Raw genomic sequence first — 6,664 nt, forward strand, 5'->3', positions numbered from 1 at the left:
GAAAGTTGAAGAGTAAATTGTAGTAGCTATGGGCGATCAAGCAGAAAATCCAAAGGCTTTGATGGACTATTCTAAGCCTAAGATTAATGACATTCAGTCTAGCATCATCAGACCATCCATCAGGGCTAACACTTTTGAGATCAAGTCAAGCACGATCCAGATGATACATAACTCAGTTCAGTTTGGAGGTTCTCCTACTGAAGACCCCAATATGCACATCAGGGATTTCATCGAGATATGCGACACTTTCAAATTCAACGATGTGACTGAGGATGCTATAAAGCTACGACTCTTCCCATTCTCTCTGAGGGATAAAGCTAAGTGTTGGTTACATTCTCTACCAGCAGGGTCTATCACCACTTCGGAAGATCTTGCTCAAAATTTTCTCACTAAATTCTTCCCCATGGCAAAGACTGCAGCAATCAGGAATGCTCTTACTCAATTTTCTCAACAAACTGGAGAATCTCTGTATGAGGCTTGGGATCAATATAAGGAGATGCTAAGGAAGTGCCCACACCATGGCATGCCTGATTGGATGATTATTAACTACTTCTACAATGGATTGGGTCCTACTTCTAAGCCCATGCTTGATGTAGCATCAGGAGGAGCCTTGTGGGCTAAGAGCTATGATGAAGCTTATGAACTTATTGAACTGATGGCTGCTAATGAGTACCAGAATCCTTCCCAGAGACTGACTCAGGGAAAAGTAGCAGGAATTCTGGAGTTGGACGCAGCAACCGCTATCGCTGTCCAACTTAAGGCTTTGACAATGAAGGTGGACACTTTGGCTAATTATGGAGTTAATCAAATCACTAGTGTCTGTGAGCTTTGTGCTGGTGCCTATGAGACTGATCAGTGCATAATTTCTAGTGAATCAGCTCAGTTCGTGAGCAATTTCCAGTGATCGCAGCAACCTGTGCCAACCACCTACCATCCTAACAATTGTAATCATCCTAATTTCAGTAGAGTAACTCTCAGAATGCGGTTCAACAGCCTTATCAGCAGTATCCAGCTAAGCAGTACAACTCCCTGGTTTTCAGCAACCGCAGTATGCACCAAGATAACAACTCCAGCTGCAACAAGCTAATGAAAAATCTGAATTAGAGGAGTTGAAGCTTATGTGCAAGAGTCAAGCTGTTTCTATCAAGACCTTGGAAAATCAGATTGGGCAAATTGCCAATGCCTTGCTAAATCGTCAACCTGGTACATTTCCTAGTGATACTGAAGTGCCAGGAAAACAGGAAGCTAAGGAGCATGTAAAGACAATCACTTTGAGGTCTGGGAAGGTTGCGAATCCCGAACAAACTCTAGAGTTGACTGAAGAAGCTGGGGCTGAGAAAGAAGCAAAGCAGCAGGATGAAGAAGTGGAACCAAGGAAGACTACTGTTGAGCACACTCCGCCTGAGGGTAATACAGAGGAGAAAAGTTTGGACAAGCAATTTGAGAAGTTTCCAGAGGTGTTCAAGAAACTTCATATCAACATACATTTTGCTGAGGCTCTCGAGCAGATGCCTAGTTATGCAAAGTTTATGAAAGGTATTCTATCTCGGAAGGTAAAGCTAGATGATTTAGAGACTGTCGCTCTCACGGATGAATGCAGTGTTGTGCTGCAACAGAGGTTACCTCCGAAGATTAAAGATCCAGAAAGCTTCACTATTTCATGTACCATTGGAAAAGTGTCTTTTGACAGATGCTTGTGTGACTTGGGAGCTAGCATCAATCTGATGCCCTTGTCAATCTTCAAGCAGTTGGATCTACCTGATCCTAAACCGACGTATATGACTTTGCAGTTGGCCGACCGTTCTATTATATATCCGCGAGGTATTGTGGAGGATATCTTGGTCAAGGTTGATAAACTCATCTTCCCTGCTGATTTTGTAATTCTTGATTTCGAGGAGGATAAGAAGATTCCCATAATCTTGGGAAGACCTTTCTTGGCAACTGGCCAAACCTTGATCGATGTGTAGAAGGGTGAGCTTACAATGCGAGTACTGGATCAGGATATTACCTTTAATATGTTCAATGCTATGAAATCTCCTATTGATAATGAGGAGTGCTTAAAAGTGGAGTTGGTCGATTCGGTGGTCACATTGGAACTTGATCAATTGCTAAGGTCTGATGCCTTAGAAAAAGCCTTATTGGGGAATTCAGATAGTGAAGATGATGAAGGTGAGGAGTAATTGCAATATATGAATGCTTCTCCCTGGAAAAGGAAGATTGATATGCCTTTTGAATCTCTTGGAATGGAAGAATTGAACAAAGCTCCTAAACGCCTCAAGCCTTCTATTGAGGAAGCTCCATCTCTTGAGCTTAAGCCTTTACCTGAGCATTTGAGGTATGCGTTTTTAGGTGATGCATATACTATGCCTGTTATTATTGCATCTGACCTTTCAGGTAGTGATGAGGAAAAGCTTTTGAGGATTCTGAGAGAGTTCAAGTCGGCAATTAGATGGACTATAGCAGATATCAAGGGGATCATCCTTTCTTACTGTATGCATAAAATTCTGCTAGAGGAAGGTAGCAAGCCTACAGTCGAGCAGCAAAGAAGACTTAAGCATATCATGAAGGAAGTAGTGAAGAAGGAAATTCTGAAGTGGCTAGATGCAGGGATCATCTATCCTATCTCTGACAGTTCATGGGTAAGCCCGGTTCAATGTGTGCCAAGGAAAGGTGGAATTACTATGGTAGCAAATGAAAAGAATGAGCTTATCCCTATCAGGACAGTCACGGGATGGAGAGTCTGTATGGACTATCGGAAGCTAAACAAAGCCACTAGGAAGGACCATTTTCCATTGCCCTTCATTGATCAGATGCTTGACAGGTTGGCCGGTCATAAGTATTACTGTCTTCTGGATGGCTATTCAGGTTACAATCAGATTTGTATCGCTCCGGAAGATCAGGAGAAGACTACCTTCACTTGTCCATTTGGTACTTTCGCCTTCAGATGAGTTTCTTTTGGTCTGTGTGGTGCACCAGCCACATTTCAGAGATGTATGATGGCCATCTTTTCTGATATGATTGGACAGAATGTGGAGGTGTTCATGGACGACTTCTTAGTCTTTGGCAATTCTTTTGATGAATGCTTGTAGAATCTGGGGCATGTTCTCAAGAGGTGTGTTGAGACCAATATGGTTCTCAATTGGGAGAAATGTCATTTTATCGTGAGTCAAGGCATTATTCTCGAGCACAAGGTTTCTAATAAAGGTCTAGAGGTGGACAAGGCCAAGGTGCGGGTCATTGAGAATCTTCCTCCACCTATTTATGTTAAGAGAATTCAAAGTTTTCTTGGTCATGCGGGTTTCTACAGGCGTTTCATCAAGGACTTCTCAAAAATTTCAAAGCCTTTGTGCAGTCTGTTAGAGAAAGATGTTCCTTTTAAATTCGATGACGAGGCCATGCAGCTTTTGAGACATTGAAGAAGAGTTTAATCACGACACCTGTCATAACTGCACCTGATTGGAATGAGCCTTTTGAGATGATGTGTGATGCAAGTGACTATGCAGTTGGAGCAGTTCTTGGGCAGAGAAAGAACAATATATTTTATGTAGTCTACTACGCTAGTAAGACTCTAAATGGTGCTCAACTGAATTACACTACTACGGAAAAAGAACTTTTGGCTATTGTCTACAATTTTGAGAAATTTCGATCTTATCCACTTGGGACTAAGGTGACAGTTTTCACTGATCACGTCGCCATTCGATATCTCGTCTCAAAGAAGGACTCGAAACCTAGATTGAGTCGATGGGTTCTTTTGCTCCAAGAATTTGAACTAGAGATTAAGGACAGAAAAAGAACTGAAAATCAAGTTGTTGATCATCTCTCGCGTTTAAAAAATCCTAATGCTACTTCATTGGACAAGATATTGATATATGAGTCTTTTCCCGACGAGCAGCTATTTGGAGTGCAGGAAGAAGAGTCCTGGTTTACAGACATTGTGAACTACCTTGTGAGTAATATCATGCCTCCCGACTTATCTTATGCTCAAAGGAAGAAGTTTCTTCATGAGGTGAAGTGGTATATGTGGGATGAGCCATTTCTTTTTCGCCAAGGAGCTGACCAAATCATCAGGAGATGTATTCCTTACAGCAAAACGGAAGGGGGGGATCTTGCGAGATTGCCACTCAACGGCTTATGGAGGACATTATGGTGGAGAAAAGACAGCAGCTCGTGTTCTTCAAGCAGATTTCTTTTGGCCAACATTGTTTAAAGATGCTCATTAGTTCATTTTGAAATGTGATCGATGTCAACATGTGGGTAATATGTCTAAAAAGGATGAGATGCCTCTTAATGTGCCTCTTGAGGTTGAGGTCTTCGATGTTTGGGGAATTGACTTCATGGGGCCATTTGTCTCCTCTTGTAACAATCAGTATATCTTGTTAGTAGTTGATTATGTCGAAATGGGTTGAAGTTAAGGCGTTGCCAAAAAATGATGCGAAAGTAGTGTTTAATTTTGTTCACAAACAAATATTCACAAGGTTTGGAACTCCAAGAGTCATAATCAGTTATGAGGGATCACATTTTTACAATCGCAAGTTCACTGCGATGATGAAAAGGTATAATGTGAATCATCGCATTGCTACGACTTATCATCCTCAGACAAATGGTCAAGCTGAGGTATCTAACAGAGAGATCAAGTGCATTTTGGAGAAAGTGGTATGTTCATCAAGGAAGGATTGGTCTTTAAAGCTTGATGAAGCTGTTTGGGCATATAGAACAACATATAAGACTCTATTGGGAATGTCGTTGTTTTAGTTGGTTTATGGTAAGGGGTATCATTTGCCTGTGGAGCTCGAGCATAAAGCATATTGGGCTTTGAAGAAATTGAATCTGGACTTGGATGCAGCTGGAAAGAAGAGGATGCTTCAGTTAAATGAACTTGATGAGTTTCAACTTCAAGCTTATGAGAACAACAAGATGTATAAGGAGAAAGTCAAGAGGTGGCATGATAGGGGTCTAGTGCTCAAGAAATTTATGCCAGGGCAACAAGTTCTTTTATTCAACTCTCATCTCCGTCTTTTTCCTGGAAAGTTGAAGTCAAGATGGTCAGAGCCCTTCATAATCAAAACTGTGTTTCCATATGGAGCGGTGGAAATTTTTGAGAATGATCTGGGCTAAGCATTCAAGGTAAATGGTCAACGGTTGAAGCATTATTATGGTGACACGAAAAACCACGAGGTGGTTAGTGCCATTTTATTGTCCACTTGATCTCAAGATTCTATGTCGAGCTAGCGACGTAACAGAAGTGCTTCTTGGGAGGTAACCCAAGTTTATTGTACATTAGTAAGTAGAGGAAGCAAGAAGAAAAGAGAAAATCACAAAAAAATCAAAAAATGAAAAAATTCAGGTCTGACTACAGAAGCCTGGCGCGCCCGCGCTGGGACAGCGCGCGGTCGCACCATTTACACGGAAACACCATGCCCCCGCGCTGTTACTGTACACGGTCGTGCCGGTTTGGCACTGAGACGGTGCGGCCGCGCCGTGTCCCGACTTTGGAAAAAAATAAAAGGCAGTTTAAGGGGGGAACGGGAATTTTGTCCCAAAATCAATTTCCAACCGAATTTTACTCCCCCACATCCCATAATTCCCTCTCCAAATCAAACCCATTACTCCCATTATTCTCATAATCAAATCCTATTTTTATTTCATATCTTTTTACCACCTATATATACATATACCCCATACACAAACTTCTTCACCAAATCACAAACTCTCAAACATAAATTCTCTCTTAAACACAACTCTTATTCTCTCTAATCAATTTCCATGGCACCCAAGAGACAAAGAACACAAGTTGGAAGCAGCACCACCGGTTCTTCAACTGCGAGTGGTGTGAGGCCCAGATTTTCTACTCCCGAGGCTGAGGAGGAGTACACTAGGCTTCTCACGAAGCCTATTACTAAAGAGAGAGGTTTCCTGCCATCTGGGAATGATGGTAAGCTTTTAGAGATGATCTTGGAGATGGGATGGGTTCCTTTTTGTGAGGCACCAGCTGCTGTGCCTATGAGTGTGGTTCGCGAGTTCTATGCAAACACCAAGGCTGAGAAGAATGGCTTCACTGTGGTGCGAGGGAGGATGGTGGAGTATAGTGCAGAGGCTATTAGGACTGTGATTGAGCAGCCCACGAGGAAGGTGGGGAAGGATACCTGGAACGATAAGACTTCAGAGGTTTTTGATCTAGATCTTATTGTTGCTACTCTGTGCCGGCCCGACACACATTGGAAGATCAAGAGGGGCACAGTCGCCGAGTATTCTAGGTTCCCGGCGTCCGGCATGAACAGGTTTTCCCATGCATGGAATGCTTTTATATGTGCTAATATCATGCCATCTTCGCATATGCATGAGGTTACTGTGGAGCGTGCATGTCTTCTATGGGGCATTCTGCAGGGTGATTATGTAGATTTGGGGATGGTGATATATCAGGGGATTCTGAGGTTCTTGAGGGGGAGCACTACGGGGTCTATTCTGTATGCGTCAGTGGTGACAAAATTGTGCATGGCAGTTGGTGTGCATTGGCCCGCACATGAGCAGTTACAGATTCCGAGTGCTCCAATCGATAGCACTACTTTAGCTACGATGCAGGAATGGGATGGAGGCAAGCCCGATCTGAAGGGGCTTGGGTATTCTTTTGACCACCTACCTGGTGGGAGGCCAGCTGCTGGTCAGG

The 6,664-nt window shown here is 42.8% G+C and overlaps 1 non-coding gene across 1 annotated transcript; it reads right to left on the minus strand.

The window, feature by feature from the left end:
- Positions 1-418: 418 nt before the first annotated feature.
- Positions 419-525, minus strand: LOC141716242 (small nucleolar RNA R71). Its single transcript, XR_012572959.1, has one exon. It is a non-coding gene; the product is annotated as a small nucleolar RNA R71 (small nucleolar RNA).
- Between the last annotated feature and the right edge of the window lie 6,139 nt (positions 526-6,664).

This window comes from Apium graveolens, chromosome 3, assembly GCF_009905375.1.
Source record: "Apium graveolens cultivar Ventura chromosome 3, ASM990537v1, whole genome shotgun sequence".
Classification (NCBI taxonomy): Eukaryota; Viridiplantae; Streptophyta; class Magnoliopsida; order Apiales; family Apiaceae; genus Apium; species Apium graveolens.